This window comes from Malania oleifera, chromosome 13 (genome assembly GCF_029873635.1).
Source record: "Malania oleifera isolate guangnan ecotype guangnan chromosome 13, ASM2987363v1, whole genome shotgun sequence".
In the NCBI taxonomy this organism is placed as follows: Eukaryota; Viridiplantae; Streptophyta; class Magnoliopsida; order Santalales; family Ximeniaceae; genus Malania; species Malania oleifera.
Genome location: NC_080429.1, coordinates 2,651,344 through 2,671,853, shown reverse-complemented (window position 1 = coordinate 2,671,853; position 20,510 = coordinate 2,651,344). Strand labels below are relative to the sequence as shown.

At 36.0% G+C, this 20,510-nt stretch overlaps 1 long non-coding RNA gene across 2 annotated transcripts in view; it reads left to right on the top strand.

The window, feature by feature from the left end:
* Window positions 1-5,815: 5,815 nt before the first annotated feature.
* Window positions 5,816-20,510, top strand: part of LOC131145661 (uncharacterized) — a 51,022-nt gene continuing 36,327 nt past the window's right edge. Inside the window, exon 1 of one of the 2 annotated variants that reach the window (XR_009134187.1) lies at window positions 5,816-6,060. This is a non-coding gene — a long non-coding RNA (uncharacterized LOC131145661). The remainder of the gene's footprint in view (window positions 6,061-20,510) is intronic. The other variant, XR_009134188.1, reaches the window with a different exon arrangement.

Below are 20,510 nucleotides of genomic sequence, written 5' to 3'. Positions count from 1 at the left end.
AACTCGTCCACCCTAAACCTGTAGCGTAAACACCACAAACCAAAGCCCCAAGCCTAAACAGGAAGGCCAACCCCTCATAGCCTAAGCGCGGAAGCCTAAAACCTGTAGCCCGAACACCACAAACCAAAACCCCAAGCCCAAGCACGAAGGCCAACCCCTCATAGCCTAAGCATGGAAGCCCAAACTTGCAGCCCAAACACCACAAACCAAAACCCCAGACCAAACACGAAAGCCAAAACCCCATAGCCCAAACAATGAAACCAAATCCACAGCCTAACAGTGAACCAACCCCAAGCCCAATACTAAAGCCTAACCTACAACCCACTCCTTTTTTAAAACAAACAGAGCCCATTATTTTTGTTAAAAACCTTAGCCCAAATTTTTATAACCTAGAAGCCCAAACCAAGAAACAAAACCAGGTCCACATTTTAACTAAAGCCATGACTTATTTTCTTTTGAACAAAACATACCCACGTTTTAACTAAAACTACGACCCACCTTTTTAAAACAAACCAGACCCACGTTTTAACCTAAGCCACTACCCTTTTTTTTTTTTTTTTTTTTCTAAAAAAATCAGGCCCATGTTTTAACTAAAGTGAGGGCCTACCTTTAAAAAAAAAAAAAGCCCAAAATTTTAAAACTCCTAAACCTAAGCCTATACTGTGAAAACAAAACCACCAAGCCCATGCCATGAAACAAAACCTAGAGCTAAGTAGAACCTCGTAGGGCCCATAAACCCACTACCTAGGTTCAAACCCAAACTCAACCCAATGGGCTGACTCACCTGAGTCAACCCAAACCCCCCACTCACCGAGTTCCAGGTGAGTTAACTCACCCTGGACCCACTCGGTTCAAAACACAGATTAAAGCCCCATATCTAAACACCACTCAAAACATAACCCATACATGACCCAAGACATCAATCCAAGTTCAAAACTCGAAACATCAAATCCAAAGTCAAAATCAGAACACAACCCAGAAGAAATAGGAAGGGACATAAAATTCATCTCGAGTTCCAGGACTCATGTTCAACAAATCTCGAAGACGCCCTTAACATCGCACACTTGCAAAAAGAAAACTCCAAGAAAGGGGGTGAGATTAGACAAACATAATAGAAATAAAGAGAGATCGGGGGAGGACGAAGAAAGAAACAGAGTGATTTTAAAACCTCAAGGTTATTTGGAAAAAGTAGGATCGCCTCTTATTATGATCCCCTCATTACTTACAAATTAAACGGGTCCCAATAGAATTTTTTGGGGATGCAACTCCATTTGAAGCTTGAACATTCTTATAGGGAATGTATTTGAGCCACTTTCTCTCTCTTAAAGGTCAAAAAAGCATGATTTTGTTTTATTAATAGACTTGAACAATATTATATGCAATAGTAAAATCCTTGTTTCTCAATCACATCCAATTACAAGAAGAGCTTAGAAAGGTCCTTGTTTGAATAATTCTCAATCACTCCATCCCTCTACTTGACAAAGCATAATATATATACTAAATGGGTCTTTCAGGCCGTCTTAGGCCTGCCCAAATCCACTTGAGTTAACCCTTGGGGATAAGTAGACCAAGCATATTCCATACATAATAGTCCTTGGTCTTTTTCACATGGCTCAAGTGATCAAAAGAAATACCTACCAACTAAAGTTAACTTTCTCAAGTATAGTACTTGTTTTCTGAACATGTTAATTGCCATTAAGTGTTACATTAAGTCGTTGTTGAAATGTCTCATTACAAATTAACATTTTTTACCCTCTTCTTAGGCTTCTTTCACTTTCTAAAAAAACATTTGTTTCCATTCACCCATGTTTAAATGATGAACACATGAGATTTTATACTAAATTGACTAAAACAAATTTTTTAACAAAAAATTTCTTTAAAAAAACAAGAGAAAATGTCACGCCCTGAACCTGCCATGTGGGGCTCGGGGTGTGATGTGATCCAATCATCTGTGTCTGATACCATAACATCAATCACATAGCGTAAAAATAAATAAACATCCTCAATAATATACCAGAGTTCTATATAAACATCCAAAAACAGTATTTCCCAACAAACCCAACCCCAAGCTCACTAAGTTCGATCACGCGGAGGTCTTGAAAAAGATTAATTGTATAATGGAAAAGATGAATTGTATAATGGGTGAGATACATCTTAGTATGACGGAATAGATTAATACCAGTGTGTGGCCATCATGAGGTTAAGTGTACAAAATATAAACATCATTTACAAATTAATCCATAATTATGAAATCATTCTCTATCCCTACTCACACACATGCAGCATATTTTACTAACGAAAGTTCTCAAGGATTGGGGCGATTACTCGCTCATACAAGTAGCACCCCTTTGCTCTGATACCTTATGCAACCTATGACTACAACTGAATCATATCAGGACACTTATTGTACAAAGGCAAATACATATTGTAATTCCTTTTAACGTAGTGGAGTTTGATCCCATCCGCCTGTGGAGTAGGTATATCTGAACCATGTAAAATCTTGGTCTCATCTCCATTTATTTTATCGTTAATTATCTGCATATTTTATAACAACTAGTTCATAGTTCTCCCTTGTTGACCTAATTGGTCATATCCCATTTTGATAATGATAAATACAATGGTACTGATGTTTGCCCTGAGTTTGAATACAAGTTCACTCTTCGCAAGGAATTGAAAAGAACGTTATATCATGATGGCGTATGGTAACTCCAAGGGAGAATGAAGAATATTATGGTTATTTTTTATTTTTAATTTTATATTCTTCATTTTGGACTGTAACGTAATATGGTTCGTAATAACTGTATCATGCATGATAGACCTTTATGCTCAGGTTGCCCTAAATTGATATTAGGTTCCTACACACTTAGTACATAGGATACCACTACACTCACATGTCATCAGAGGTAAATTTAAATTAAAGAATGGAACTTAGGTTTAAAATCATAAGGGCTTTGGGAGACCGAACCAGGCAAGTCAAATTGCCTCGATCGACTGAACTATTGATTGGTCAAAAAGTTGACCTGCCTTCGGGTGACCGAACTCAATGAACTGAGTGTCCATGGTCAACCGAACTCAAACCCTAACCTTTTTCAATAACTTGGGTGCCCGAACATTATGTTCAAAATACCCCTAGGCGACCGAATGTGCAAGTTCGGCAGACCGAACTTGAGACCAGGCGATTAAACTTCACACGGATTGAAAAATCGCCTTGGTTAGTTGACCGAACCCTTGATCAAGCACCCAAAATTCAAAAATCTCTTTTTCTCATGTGTCTGTTCAGGCGACCAAACCTATGGCTTGGTCGACCGAAACTCTCAGGTTGGCCAAAATTTTACCACGGTTAATTGGGGTTAAATTAGGTTAATTTTCTTAAACTATTTTAAAACAAATTTAATTATTTCCTTTGTATCCCTAACGGTTATAATTTTGGCCTTGCCTATATATATGGATTCATTTGCTTAGATTAGCAATTGATTAGTACTTTAATTAGAAAAAATACTCTCAGTATTTTTTAGAAAGCTTTTTCAAATACAAAATCTATACCTTCACATACTACTATTTTTTTACTAAATCAATCCTTTTGAGAGTGCTTTGAGTGGTTATACATTACTCTCTTTGCTAGGAAACTCTCATTGTGTTGTATATTTGATTTTCGGGTTAAGAGTTGAGTATAAGGTTTTTCCCCTGATTTTTACTAATAAATCTTTGTGTGGGAAAACCTTTTTAGCTAGTAAGTCTTTGCATCATTGTCGCAAGACTCATCAAACTTATGTGTTTTTGATTGTGTAAAATCTTTTTTACAAGCTTACTGATTTGTCAAATATAGAGCAAATATTTTGAGAAAATTATCTTTGAGATATTTTGAATACTCTAGTTGGAACTCTTTGAAACTAGTGGTGATTGATTAACATTGATATTTTGTTTTAAAGACTGTTTGAAAATACACTTTGAGACTTGATTGTATATTTACATCAGATTGAGTGTTAGCACACTTTATTTGCGCTGAGCATAATTACTATCATTTATGAGTACATATTTATCTTGACTATATTGTGGTACATATTTGCTTTGTGTAGAAGCACATCTGTTTGTACGTAAAAAAATTTATTTGATTATCTGTTATATTCCCAACGTGTGTTCGAAAGAGGGAGACTTGTCCTGTGAAAAGTCTCCGATTGGCTTAGACCCGGTTTGGAAAGTTAGGTGCACCATCCTAACAAGGTGTTATAAACGGTGTTACTCTACCCATTAAGTGAACCGTAGTGGAATCCTTGTGCTTGTGAACCAAGGCGGGAACGTAGGCAGTATTGATCGAACCCCGATAACACATTTGGTGTCACCTCTACTTTCCTTGCTTTATATTCTACTTTGTGCTTGGTTTAATTTCCTTACTGAATATACTGCATATCTAGTTGACATGTTATTGTTTTTGGTTGAGAGATACTGTAATTGCTTTGTGTGTGCTGAAAATTAATATATATATATATATATATATATATATATATAATTCCTGCAAGTTTATACATATTTAGACTGCCCCTAAGTTGCATAATGCTGTTGCTGGATTAGTTGAACGTAGGAAAAAATTTTTAAATCTCCCATTCACCCCCCCCTCTTGGGATTGCACCAAAGTCAACACCCACTCCATACACAACCAAAAATTCCTAGTTGTACAGTAGGCCTAGACTTGGTGTCTGGTGGCCTTTTGTCTGGTGCTCTCTGTCTTTTGGCGGTAAACAATGAGGTGGTAGACGGTAGGGTGGCGGCTTGTGACGAGGCGGTCTGCGGCGGCGCGATGGCAAGTCATCAGGCGGTTGTGGTGAGATATTGTTAGTATTGAGGGATGTGGGAATATGATTGGTAGCTTCCTTGAATTAGCAAGCAGTCCTAAGCAAATTATGAAAACCCACTATTCTTGTCAAATGAAAACAAGTATGTATAAATTTATTAAATTGATTGAGCAATTTAAGAGAAAATTTAAAAAATAGGTAATATATAGGAAAATTATACACGAGGGTGGGCTTTGAACTTTTATGATTGAATGATCATGATTTGAGTTTAAGGAAACACTCTCTCTCGAATATTTATGATGTTATACCAATGTTCTCCTAGATTTTAAATTGTAATGTTGAAATCCTTTCATCTATTTTCTTAGATATGAATAAATAATTAGTGTCTTCTAACAAAGCTCATTATCTCGAATATTTATAATATTATACCAATGTCCTCCTATATTTTAAATAGTGATGTTGAAATCCTTTCATCTATTTTCTTAGTTAAAAATAAGTAGTTAGTGTCTTCTAACAAAATTCATTAGATCTAACAAATCAATTGCTTTTATTCCATTTCTAACATGATAAACATTTGAATGACTATGATCAGTAGCACATATTTTGAATATTTAATTTGTACTTGTATTGATTTAAACATAATATAATATAAAATTATACTAAATTTCATACAAATTCACATAAATTCAAATCCAAATTCTAAGACCCAAAATATATCTTCCTAAACGATCTACATTTGATAACATGACTTTGGATGAAATGTCATATTTCAATACTATAAAGTTAACAATTTTAAGAATACTTTTTTTTTTTTGTGAATATCTTTGCATGCCTCTTTTACTTTTCAAATATTTTGGTTAAAAAATGACTTTTGTAATTTTAGTAGCACATCGCACCATGTACCCATGTGAACTTGTCCCCCATTTGCAGAGAAGACAGTGCGGCAATTGGCTGGCAGCAATAGACGATGATGAGGCAGTGAAAATTGGCTGGCTGCAATAATGAATGGGACCAACGGAAATTCACTGGCTGCATCAATTAGTGGGTCGGTGATTTGATAATAAAAACAATTGGTATGATCGCTTCCCAACGCCTATAAATAGAGATTTTCTGGTAGCAGAGGGAATGGGGAGTTCAGCATGCGAACAATTGAGAGAATTATAAGAGCATGGAGATTGAAGGTTTGCAGAGGCCACAGAGGCAGCTGAAGATTTCAGCCAGCTGAAGATTTCAGGAACTAGAAGAAGACCGGAGGAGTGTGAACCCTAAGGTTAATTTTTATTTTGTTTTGTCTTTTTTTTGTTATTTTGTGTGTGTGTGTGTTTTTTTTTGTTTTGTCTAATTCAGTTTTAAAATTACATAAATTTTGAAATTAATAATTGAGTAGCTTGAAATGAAAATTTTTGTTTAAGTTGAAAATTTTGATCTGGTCCAGTAAATCAAATCAATTCAATTCAAGTCCAAAAATTCAATTTACTTGTTGTGTTGTTTGGTTAACAAGAAAATTTGGAAAGAAAATGTAAACCAACCAACAAAAATAATGAAACGAGAAGTTAGGTTAGAAGTTTAGTTCACTTTTGAAATTTCATTTTTCGTTCAGATCTGCAAGAAATAAAAAATTAAATGTAAGATCCATGAAGAACAAAAAACACAGAGTCGAGAAAGAAAAAAAAAAATCAGAGATTTAGAGATCTGAGAGAGAGGATTCGGTGAAGGAGATAGAAGAGAAACAGGAAGAAGAGAGAGAAACAGAGGAGAGAGGGAGTGAGTGAGAGTAATCTGCATTTATATTCCTTGGCAAGTGAATTCAAGTTGCTAAATTGATTTTTATAACAGAGCAATCTGCATTGATTTTTGAATTAAATTGGTGAAATGTCTCCTCAAAAAATCACATATTAATATTCTCAAAATTACTTTGTTGGTGCCATCTTAATTTCTAGGCATGATGTGCAGTTTGAAGAATTTGTTTTCTTTGATAGTGAGGCTGCATATGCACCTACAAAAAAGTTAGAAAAAAGGAAAAAAAAATATTCAAAGAAGTCTACTTTTTTCATGTTTGATTATCATTAAAGTGAGAAATAAAATAAGAAAAAAATTTTATTTCAGTCCAGACACCAAAAACTATTAAAATTAAAATTATTTTAATATAATTAAAAATTTGAAAATCAAATATTAATTTTGATGCACAAAATAGTATTTTTATTCATTGATATATATATTATTTTCTTTCACATAATCAAATATGAAAAACTGAAACCATTCATATTTTTATCTCAAAATGGGAACTGATTTTTTTTAAAAATAGCTTTAGAAATGCATGTTGGTCAGGTCATCCAATAATTTCAAAAAAAAAAATTCCAACTTCTTAATTTCTCACACTTACAAAATTTTTTTTATAAAAATAAGAAATAAAAAATAATGATAAATTAACTTTTTTTTTTAAAGGTAGTAGGCCAACTACTTTTATCATCTTTCAAAATAATTAATTATTTTTCAAAGATAGCGGATCAGCTACTTTCATAATTAGTTATTTTATTTTACTTTAAATAGTAGGTCAACCATTTTTATCATCTCTCAAAATAATTAGTCATTTTCCAAAGATAGTAGATCAATCACTTTCATAATTTTTTTAGTCATTTTTTTTTTTCTTTTCAAGAGTTGACCTACTTTCACCAATTTTTTTTTTGGGTTGGTTCTCCAATATTTATAGGCAAACATATTGGAACCAACTAAAAAAATGGTGAAAGTGGGTCCAACTCTTGAAAAAAAAAATGACTAATTATGTTGAAAAATTATGAAAGTGGTTGATCAATTACTTTTGAAAAATGACTAATTATTTTGAGAAATGATAAAAGTGGTTGGTCTACTACTTTAAAAAATAAAATAAAAGGGTTAATTATGAAAGTGGTTGATCTACTATCTTTGAAAAATGACTAATTATTTTGAAAGGTAAGAAAAGCAGAATGCCTACTACCTTTAAAAAAATAAAATAACTAATTATGAAAGTGGTTGATCTACTACCTTTGAAAAATTACTAATTATTTTGAAAGATAATAAAAGCGGTTGACCTACTACGTTCTTAATTAAAAGGTTAATTTATTATTATTTTTTTATTTTTATTAATTTATAATTATTATTTTTTTACATGTAAGAAATAAAGAAGTTGGATTTTTCTTTTTTTAGAATCATTACATCCTTCTCTCATTTTAAAAATTTCCTCGTTGAAATTTGTTAAATATAACTTTAATTAAGATCTATTAAGTTATTTAAATCAATACCTTGTCTAGTGTCAAGATTTTAGTCTAGCCTTTCATTATCAAAGAGATGGGGGTATTTCTAACGTATTTCTCTTCTAATTCCCACGATGCTTCCTCAATGACATGGTTGCACAAGAGAACTAATGCAATCTTCTTGATACACAATTCATGATCCTTGCTGTCTAAAGTGTAGGCTGGTATCTCGTCATATGATAGAGTGTCGTTGACTTCCAACGACTCATAACCTATCACATGAGAAGGGTCTGGAATATACTTCTTTGGTATGGAAATGTGAAACACATAATGAATTTTTTATAATACAGGATGTAGTGCTACTTTGTAAGCGACTGGACCAATCTTTTTCCACTGTCTCGAATAACCTATTATACTTAGGGCTTAACTTACCATTCTTTCTAAACCTCATGATCCCTTTCATTGTAGCAACTTTTTAAAATATTTTGTCCCCCACTTCAAACTCCAACTCTCGTTGACGAGTTTCGACATAACTCTTTTATTGACTCTGAGTTGTTTTTATTCTATCTCGAATGAGCTTAATTTTTTAGGATGTTCTCTATATAATCTCTAAACCTAAAATTCGTCATTCACCGACCTCATCTCAATACATTGGGGATTGAAATCTTCGACTATATAATGTTTCATAAGGTTCCATCTCTATGCTTGATTGATAACTGTTGTTATAGGCAAACTCAACAAAAGGTAAATACTGAATCTAACTTCTTTCGAAATCAAGCACACATGCTCTTAGCATATCCTTCAATATCTGAATTGTTTTCTCCATTTGTCCATCAGTTTGAGAAAGTAATTTCGTACAAAAGTTAAATCGGGATCCTAAGGCTTCTTGTAAACTCTTCCAAAATTGAGAAGTGAATTGTGGATCTCAATTCGATACGATGGACACTGGTATACCATGTAGCTTAACTATCTCTTGAACGTACAACTTTGCAAGATTATTCTTAGAGTAATTAACTTTGATTGGAATAAAATGAGTAGTTTTTGTTAAACGATCAACAACCACCCAAATGGTATTTTGCCCATGAAGTGTTTGTGGTAACCATGTCACTAAGTCCATAGAAATGTGCTCTCATTTCCACTTAGGAGTGTTGAGTGATTGTAGCGGCCCTACTGGTCTCTAATGTTCAGCCTTCACTAGCTGACAAGTAAGACATTGTTCTACAAATTGTGCAATCTTTTTTTTTTTTTTTATATGTTATTCCACCAAAAAGACTCTCGTAAGTCCTGATACATCTTCATGTTTCCCAGATGCACCATATAGAGAGATTGATGAGTTTCTTTTAAAATTTTTCTTTTAATATCTTTGTCATTGTGGGACACACAATCTATTTTGAAATCTCAAAACCCCATCATTTAAGGTATTAAAATCGGCCTTCATTCTATTTTGTACCTCACCCATGATCTTTACTAATTCTGCATCTTGCATCTGTATAGCCTTAATTTTTTTCATCAAGGTCGGTTGGATTACTAAACTAGCAATGAGAGCGTGATGATTTCTCTCCACTATTTCAACACCAAACCTTTCAAGATTCATTATGATTTGATGTTAAGTAATCATTGCTGAAATCGTGGCTTTCGATGACTTTCTACTCAAAGCGTCTGCTACCACGTTGGCTTTTCTAGGGTGGTAGTTCATGGTGCAATCATAGTCTTTGATTAGCTCTACCTATATCCTCTGTCTCATGTTCAATTCTTTTTGTGTGAAGAAATACTTGAGACTTTTATGGTATGTGAAAATCTCACACCTTTTACCATATAGATAATGTCTCTAGATCTTCAGTGCCAACACCACAGCTGCTAATTCCAAATTGTGTATAGGATAATTCTGCTCGTACTCCTTGAAATGTCAAGAAGCATATGCAATGATCTTTCCATGTTGCATTAGCATGAACCCGAGCCATTTTCAGTATGCATCAATGTAAATTACAAAACCACTTGCTCCAGAAGGAATTGTCAGCACTAGAGCGGTGATGAGCCATTGCTTTAATGCCTGAAAGCTTCGCTCACACTCCCCAGTCCATTCGAGCTTAACATTTTTTTATTGTCAACATCGTTAGTGGGACCAATATCTTGGAGAATCCTTCTACAAATCATGGATAGTATCCAGTAAGGACTAAGAAACTTTTGATCTCGTGAATAATGTTCGGCTTCTCCCAATTTGCTACGACCTCTATCTTACTTGGATCTACTAAAATGCCATCTTTGGATACCACGTATCCCAAGAATGTTACTTTCTCTAGCCAAAACTCACACTTCTTAAGTTTGACAAAGAGTTTCTTTTCTCTTAGAACTTGGAGTATTAGTCTCAAATGGTTCTTATGTTCTTTAGGGATCCTTGAATAGATCAAGATATCATCAATAAAGACCACAATGAATTGATTTAGATATTCATGGAAGACCTTGTTCATAAGCTCTATGATACATTGAGGGCATTGGTCAACCCGAATGGCATAACAAAAAATTTGTAATGTTCATATCTAATTTTGAATGTAGTCTTTGGAATGTCCTTTGACTTGATTTTCTACAGATGGTACCCTAATCGAAGATCAATATTTAAAAAAGAGTTGTGTTCCTTGGAGTTGATCAAATAGGACATCTAAGCAAGGTAGTAGGTACTTGTTCTTAATCCTCACCTTGTTTAACTCCCAATAATCAATACACATCCTCACCAGCTCGTCCTTCCTTTTTAACAAATAGAATCGGTGCTCCCTATGGTGACACACTGGGTCCAATGAAATCTTTGTATAACAACTCCTATAACTGCTCCTTCGGTTCTTTCAATTCTTCTAGTGTCATTCAATATATAGCTTTAGATACCGGTGTCGTTCCTGGAAGTATGTTGATAGCGAACTCAATTTCATGATCGAGGGGCAACCCAGGTAAGTCCTCAGGGAATATATCCAAGAATTCCCTTACTATTGGAATATCCTTAAGCTTCAATTCTTCCTTTGGTACCTCCATCAGGCATGCTAGGTATCCCTGACATCCATCTAAGAGTAGCCTTTTCACCTAAATGGTTGATAATATTCGTGGTCAACGGTGCACACAGGACCAATGAACTTTTACTCTTGCTCTTGAGGAGATGTAAACACTACCTCTTTATTGTAGCAATGTACACTGGCATAGCTAGAAGTGAGTCACTTCATCCCAAGAATTACATTGAACCCATGCGTAACAAACACTACTAAGTTGGCGGGTAGTGGTAGTACTCTTCCCTCAAAGCAAATTGGGCAACCCTTAAGTATCTTCCTACATACTACCGAGGTTCCCGTTGGTGTAACCACATATAACTCAATATCTAATGGTTGGGTCCCAACCCCACACATTTTAACATAAGCCATATATATAAAGGAATGTGTGGCTCCATAATCGAATACTACTACTACTTTCTTAGAGAACATAGGAATATTACATGTCACCACATCATTAGCATTGTTCGCATCTCTAGCATTGTTCGCATCTCTTGGAGTGAGGGCTTAGACATGCACCTGGGCTGTGTTTTTTTGATTATTGCCTTAGGTGCATGGTTGTTTCCCTTGTACTAATTACAAATGTAGGTTCTATTTTGTGGTGCACGAAACTCGTGCATAGTGGCCTGCTTCACCACATCGATAGAACACATTTAATCCGCTATGACATTCACCCTTATATATTCGATTGCATTTTGAACAAGGGGTGCCCTATTAATTGTTTTGACAGATCTGGTTTCCATTTGCTTGCCTCTAGCCCAAGTTTTAATTTTTCTTCTTCTTCCAAGGACCTTGATTTGTACTAGAGTGGAATCCTTGAGGCATATGCCTCTTTCTCTGGTTGTACATCTCAGCATTCCTTTGTAGACTTCTCTCAACAACAGTTGACTAGTCCACCAACTCAGAGAAGTCCTTAATTTGGAATACCACGACTTGATCATAGATCCTTGGGCTCAAGCCTTCTTCAAACTTTTGACCTTTCTTCAACTCATTAGGGATAAAGTACAATAAAAAATGGGATAGATCAATGAATTTCATTGCATATTGTTGGATGGTCATGTTTTCTTGTATTAAGCTTGCAAACTCTTTGGCCTTGACATCTCTAGTAGATGTGGGGAAATATCATTCGAAGAAAACCTCCTTGAAGCGTTCCCATGTAATGATTGCTGGAGCTGGTTCTTGTTTTAGGAGAAGCTTCCTCAAGTTCCACCAGCATTTGGCTTCATCAGTCATCTTAAAAGAAGAGTAAAGCACCTTTTGTTCGTCCGTGCAGCAAAAGACTTGTAATAATTCTTCCATTTCTTGGATCCAATTTTTTGCAGCAGTTGGATAAGCTTTTTCTTCAAAGTTTGAAGGTTTCATACAATTGAATTGTTTAATAGTATAACAGTCAAAAGTGGGTTGATGACTCCGTCCCCTGGAGTTTTGCATAATCTTCACCATGACTTGTTGTGCTACCTCGTGTAGCATCTCAGCATCCTAGCCTACCTAGTCCTACCCTCATCATGATTCATGCCTATATTCAAGTAAAAATTATTTGCTAAAGTCTACAAAACTTATAACCTATGCTCTAATACCACAATTGTCACGCCCTAAACCTGTTAGGGTCTAAGGTGCGACTTTCTATAAAAATAACACATGTGACATAAGAAATAGAAATAGTGGAAACAAATAAAACTTCATAAACTTTTATACCATAGTGTTAAATGACTACATTATAGGTATATCTCCAACATCAAAATTAATATTCTTAAAAATTCAAAATCATAAAAGTATTTCCAATTGGTACTATACAAGTATTTATTCCAAATTGCTCTCTCTATTCCCACATACGTGCTTGCTATGCCTAATTCTCAATACGCTACTCTAAGCTCTCTATAAGGTAGGAGAATAAATTTGTGAGAAGACGCTCAGTAAGTAAGAAAGATTATACCAGTGTGTAGCTATAATGAGTTTTACTATACCATAATTTTGTAATTGTTAACATTTAATATTGTAGCTTCAAAACTGCATTTGTAAACTATAAAACATTTATAAATTTAAAATATTTAATACTGTTAGCTGTAAACTGTAACTATTTTTTAAAATACTGAATTGTAACTGTAATACTTATATATGTGTATATATATATGGTAGGCTCGCCAAGGCTTGGGTCCTTAACTACCAAAAATAATATTTATAAAACCTAACTAATCCCAAGTTCAATAGAAAGTGGAGGAAGTCGGGATCGATCCTCATGGACTTAAAGCACAGTTATCAAACCACTTTCAAATCATTTTAATGTAACCTTGTGTAAAAGAAAGGTAAAAAGGTGGTATTTTGCAAGATGTGTTCTATCAACTACTTGAAAGCATGTAAATGAAAGCATATAAATCTAAGTTAACTCTACTCTTACAAAGTAGTGCTTAATCATGAATCAGACCTAGGATGTTGTGTGCATAATCTAAGTTTAGTGAGTTTATCGCATTAAACTAACCAAAACCTAGCTAAACAGTCCAAGGAGCCATTCAATGGCATAAAGTAGTAAGGGTGCACCAACCGTTTGGAGCACGGTTGGGAACCAGTGTATACTCTATCAGAATGATCACGAGAACCTCTGTGGGAGACTGTAGCCTAATATGTGTACCTGACTGAAGCTATAGAAGTGTTATCTTCTCTACTAGATATTCATCACAATCAAGTTGTAAATGAAAGCAGTTAAAAGAAAGCAGATAAATAAAAGCAGTAAAGAGAAAGCATGTAAAAGATCACTCCTTTGTATTCAAATCATCTATCACTAACGACTGGAGATACAACTAAATGATCGTCTAATCTACATGGAAAGCACAAAAGCATCATCGGTTGTCACAGGCCATTGAATACGTCTTGCACAAACTAGAACAAGTATTGAAATCTACTCTAGCTAATCTACAATGGCTCTCAATGACATCTTAAGTCTATTACTAACTTAAGAGAGACCAAAGAGAAACCCAGAGCCTATGTTTGTAGTGAATATTTATAGGCTCTAGGGTTTACAAAGTTTGTTTCACAGTAGGAAAGTTTGCAGCATATCTCATGAGAAGATCGTCACTGTCGACCAATTCGCTCCTATGCTTCTCTTGTGCGCGCCCTGGTCGAGGCTAAGGTAAGCAGTACAAATTACGTGAGTTGTTTTAAAAATTTAACTTATTAAATTGTAGTATTTAATTATATTAGATTTTTGGGAGTGTTTTGGAAATAAGTTAAATTGTAGGGAATTGATTAAAATAGATTTTTAGAGATATTCCTAGGATTAAATTAAATTGCAGGATTGGATTATATTGGATTTTTGGAGATATTCCTGAGATTAAATTAAACTGCAGGAATTTGATTAAATGGAATTTTTGGGGAACATTTTGGAATTAAGTTAAGATGCAGGGATTGGATTAAATTAGAATTTTAGGAATATTTTTAAATTAGATTAAACTATGGGAATTTGATCATATTGGTATTTTTTTTTTTAATATGTTAGAGATTAAATTTAAATATGGGAAGTGGATCATACCCCGTTTTTAGAATTTAATTGGTTAACAGCTTAGGGATATTAAAATAATTATTATTCTAGGACTTAGCTGATTATACTGAAATATGTGGTTACAGAGTTTGTGCTCTAAACACCATAGGCGTCGGTTTATGAATCTTATAGGTACAGTTTTCGTGAATAAGGTAAGGGGAATAGATTAAACTAGTAATTTTGTAATTCAACCGGTTGAAATGGAAATTATATGTGTGTGTGTGTGTGTGTGTGTGTGTGTGTGTGTGTATGTATGATTATCATATGGATTTTGAAAAGCCAACCGTTTGAACTGTGATTTTGAGCCTAAGGCTGTGTTATTAGTTATTATTTATGAAAATGAAATAATTAAAGTAAGGAATTTTCTGGATAAATTGTGGGGATAATTTAACGTGTATTTTCAGTAAAACAGATGATGAACATGGGTTGACTTATTATTTCAGATGATATAATTATACATATTATTCAAATCGTGTGGCATGAGTAAAGTGAATATACTGTATTGAATTATGATATATTTATAAGATGTTGGAAATAATAAAATGCATTGAGAATATATATTGTGTTATTGTTTAAAGTATAGCTAAATGTGAATGTTAAATTGCAAGTTATGGTTTGAGAATTTCGGCGAACCATAGTAGGCACAGTACTGTTGCGCGTGATTTTTGAAGAGCTAGTGCACCCACACATTGCAAAACAAATACCTGAAGAAAAATAACATATAGGTATCCCCTCATAATCAGGGCATATCGTGCTTCAAAAAGCTCAATGCCCTTCTTTGCAATCATTGGGATCGAAAAATCGAGAAAATAAGTTTTTACAAAAAATAACTCCTAGGTCTTTTAAAATTTTTAGGATTTTTCTAAGTAAGGAAAAATGATATTTTGGAAACCTTGGGAGGTTTTGGGCTCATTCAGGGTAAAAATGATTTCCTGGACCTTGATTTTTTTTTATTTTTTTTTGTGATTTTAAGTGTGAAAACATTTTTGTGATTTTTATAATTTTTCAATATTTTTTCCGAACTTCAAGATAGCACAAATAAAATTAAGACAAAACTCATAGAAGTCAAAGTTTGAAAATATTTTTTGTAATTTTTCCTAAAAACTTTTGAAATTTTTTTGGCATTTTATGATTTTTTATAGGTTTTTCAAATTATTAAATGTTTGAAGAAAAAAAAATAAAAAAAAATCACATACTAAATAAAACAGTAAATCGGTTCCATACCAACTCAAGGGTTTAAATAGTTCGCAGAGAGATAAACGGCGTTTAGGTTCAAGGTTGAACCTAACTTTGGGTTTGAGTCCCCAATTCAAAACTTCATACCCCGTTTATTACACTTCAAAATGTAACCCAATAAGGTAAAGTCTATTAGTTTTACCTCCCATCTTCCTCTCCTTCGGTCTTCTTTTCATGTCGGTGAGTCTACATGGGTTAGTCTATAGCGTCTTCCTGCGGGTGGTTCTTGAGCTCTGACTTTAGGCACTACGGAGTGCTTTCTTCAGATGGGTTGACCTGCCTCCAGCAGGAAATGAGATCGGTTGACCACTTGATCTCCTGAGAGAATGAAACGTCACCTCATTCCTTACCTACAAAGAGAGAAACAAGCTTCAAAAACTTACAATAGAAGATTTCAATATTCTAAATCTTCTCCTACAACAAAGAAAAACTCCTCCTTTGTGTTTAGAATGAGAAGACTATTTAGGGCCAAATGAAGATATATGGGGCCCACAAGCCATATGAGGGTTATAGGAATCTGAGCTACCTTACATCGGATCTAGGAGTCCGAGCTAGTGTGCTAAAGGAGATAACGTGCATCAGATGTAGGAATCCGAACTAGCGTACCAAATGGGGTAACGTGCACCGGATGTAGGGATCCGAATTAGCGTACCAAAGGGGGTAACGTGCACCAGTTGTAGGAATCCGAACTAGTGTACCAAAGGGGGTAACATGCATCGGATGTAAGAATCTAAGCTGGCGTACTAAAGGAGGTAACGTGTATTGGATGTAGGAATTCAAGCTAGCATACCAAAGATATGGGGCCCACAAGCAATGTGGGCCCAATGGAGATATGTGGGGCCCACAAGTCGCATTAGGGTTATACAAAGATGTGTGGGGTCCACAAGCAGCGTGGGACCTATAAAGATGTGTGGGATCCGCAAGCAGCGTGGAAGAGGGTTTGACACAAGGTCTACTCAGAAAGGCCTATGTACAGCTGCCCCTCTTTATAGGCATTGTTGCTTTGAGGTAACAATAGGAACTCTCCTATGTTATCTGTAGCAATAGACCTATAAAGATAAAAGACACCTATTTTAGTTAGGCCATACAACTGGCCACGTGTCATTTTCTAAGTAAGGTCACATGTCGACTAGCAAAAGAGGAGATAGAGGGTGACCTGGATCAAAGACGTGGCATGATCTTGTCTATTGTGGAGAAACATAGATCGAATGGCTCACAAGAAAATGTGTAGCACATAAAAGTGTGGAGGAGGGCGTGCCATGCGTCAGTAGCTGAGTGGTGGGTCAAACATAACCCGGATCAGAGACGTGGCACGATCCTTTCCGTTGTGGAGAAACGCGGATTGAACGGCTCACAAGAGACCGCGTAGCATGTGACAGTGTGGAGGAGGGCATGCCCGTGTCAATGGTTGGGTGGTGTGTCAAATGTGACCCGAATCTAAGACGTGGCATGATCTTGACTGTCCCCAGAGAAGATAGATCATGTGGTTAAGGTATGGCACTATTAGATTCATTACGTGGCATGATATTTGTCATTGCAAAAAAAAAAAAGATCCAACGATAGTTAGGGGAGCCACGCAGCACTCTTTATGCATGGAGGAAAATGAGCTATGTGTTGGTGGCCCGATGGGTGAGTGTATGTGGGTGCGGATCGGTGAATTAGCTCAATCCAAGTTGTTCCCAAAAAACACAGATCTTGCGGTTGAGGATTGATTCACTTGAATTAATGAGTTGGCAAGATCTTGACCGTGTTAAGAAAGCACATCTTGGACGGCTGAGATTTGACCACGCAGTTTCCTTATCAGACGGAGGGGATGTTGCTAGGTGTCATGATCTTGCGATTTCGAGGCAGGAGATATTTAAACCCATTTTTTCATTTTTTTCTCATTTTTCATTCTCACTCTTTCACTCTCTATGTCCTCTCTCTCTTCTCTCTTCCCTTTTTGTAACTCTTTGTGGTTTGAACCCTAGGGTTCCTGTATACAAACCCCTAATCCTATCTTAGCGATTTTGCCCAGTGAAAGCCCTAGGAAGAAACTGAATCCTATACTTTTAGATTCTCATAGATTTCCCTCTCTCTTAGTTTATCACTCCGATTGAAACCCCAGCCCTTCACCCGAAGTCCCTTTGCTCTGAGATTTCTTGATACAACGTCGAATCTCCAACTTCGGGTTTACTGTGAAGCCAAGTTGAGGGGATTTAACCGGACCTTTCCATGAGGCTGCAGTTTATGGCAAAGGTGGGATTTGATCGTCCAAGGGTGCCCCAAACGGGGAATGACTGAATGCAAGGTCTCAGTGGGGAAATTCGATCCACGATCTGGATTGAGAGCTAAGTGTTGTCTAAACTCTGCCCCCATTTTTTTATTATTATTTTTGTCTAAGATTTTACATGTGTATGGAATTTTTGGTTTGTGATGATCCGAATACTTGCACTGTTATGGCTATCGCAATGGTCCCAGTCTCGGGTTTGAACTTGCTGAGTTAGGGATTAGGGTTGGAGGTTTTAATTAGGTTAGGATCTCAAGATGGGGATGAAGATGAGGTTACAGCGAGTCAACTCATCTTTGACTCGGTGAGTGAGTGTCAGGGTTGACTCATGCGAGTTAACTTAGTAAGTGTATGAGTCAAACTAGGGTTGACTCGTGCAAGTCAACCTTGGTGAGTTGAGTGAACTCGGGGGACCCTGAGCAAGCCACATGAGCTCTATCACGTGTCTAGGTCATGTGTGGACCTTGGGACTTTTGAGAATGGGTTTGAGTGAATTGGGCCTAAGTTTGATTTCGAAAAATGGGCTTGGATTGAGTTTTAAAATGAGCCGGCCCACTTCAGATTTTAAAAAAAAAACAAAAACAAAACAAGGCTCATGTCACTTTTAAAACAGGCTGACCTACTTTCCCTTTTTTAAAAACAAGGTTCGAATTTATTTAAATGGTTGGGCTTGGTTAAGGGTTTGGGCCTAGGTTCCTTTTAAAAAAGTTTGGGGCTTCGAGTTTATAAATGAATGGGCCTAGGTTTTAAAAACGGTTGGGGCTGGTTAAGGGTTCGGGCCCAGGTTCCTTTTAAAACAAGTTTGGGGTTTGGCTTTAAAAATGGACAGGCTTGGGTTTTAAAAACGGTTGTTGCGCTTTGTGAAAAAAAAAATTGGCTTTGGGTTCTTTTAAAGCAGGCCTCGGAAATAAATGCGCTTTTTTTTTTCTTAAAGCGAATGGGTTTTCTGGTTTCTTAGGTTTAGACATTACGATGACTCCCCATCTTTCAAAATCTATCCCCAGATTTTTTCGCAACCTCGTGAACTTAATCCTCCACTAACAGCTGGGGGGCTTCACGACTCTCGCAGCTTATCCTTACTCACAGTCCCTGGAGGCTTCTCGATGCACATCAACTCTCATCACCATCTTCATGACTCACCCTCACTCACAGCTGCTAGGGGCCTTCATGCACACCTTTTACTCTCTTTTCCTCCTATCATTCACACAATTTAAAACATATACAATTGGGCAACCTTATTGTTGTTCTATTTAAAACACTTCCTCTCACACCTAAACACTATAGGCAAACTCCACGTGCAAGCGCAACCATCTTTGGCCACCCTCTATTACAACAACTGCACCTTAACCATTTCAAATTTCTTAAAACTCTCAATTATTTCTCATGGGAGGGGCTTCATCTTCCAAGCAGGTTCCTGATTTGATTGCGGCACCGGAAGTGCCATCCTTTCCTAGTGTCCCTAACTCCTTCCAATTCTCTCCTTAACTCTATAGTGAAATGCTGAGGAATGAGATAGTACTGGTGACGATGTCCGATGTCGGCGTAGCTACCCAGACACTCTATCACAGTGCCCAAGCAATGACCTCAACATCTCACTTAGTCAGTCATTTGCAGAACCAAAACCAAACCGTGACCCTCATTGGAAATGAAGTTAATCTCTTACGACAAAAATTCGAAGAAGAACAACAGAAAATTAGGGACTTAAGGCAAGAAAATAAAATGCTGAAACGGGAGGTTGAGGATTTGAGAAGAATGGTGGCTATTCTAAGGCCTAAAATAGCCGGGTTGAAGAAAAGCAAGGAGGACTTCTAGCGGGAGCATAAATGGCTCAAAACTATAGTGCATGGAAAAGGCCAGACTTCTCATTGCTCAACCTAAAATGGGAGGTGGAGAGGCATGAAGAGCCATATAGAAACACTATACAACAAAAGTAAATGAATGATGTTATGTATGTATTTATGTTGATGTACGAGGCGTGCAAATGTACACCCTTTTTTTTTTTGGTAAGAGTTTTGGTTTGGTTTTGGGAGAGTTTTGGTTTGGTCATTGTAATCTCCCAGAACCGTAAATGTAACCACAATATTCCTCCACCATAAGTGAGGGTGATTAATAAAATTTGGGTGGTTTTCCTTTAAATGAGAATATTGTTGGTACATCGACTCGAGATTATTTGAAATTGGATCAAATGATCCTAGACACAAATTGATAGGCTTTGAAACTGGGGCAGCTGTCCCTAGGAACCAATCATAGACATTGTTTTTTTGAGTTGCAAATAGAGTAGTCTAAAGGCAGCCAAAGAACCTTGGAATCTCACACCAGATTGATCACCCTCAGTAGGTTAACCATTTTCTTAAAATACTGAATTTCCAGAAAAAAAAAAAAAAAAAATCTTGTGATTTCATTCCTGATTAATCTTCCCCAGCG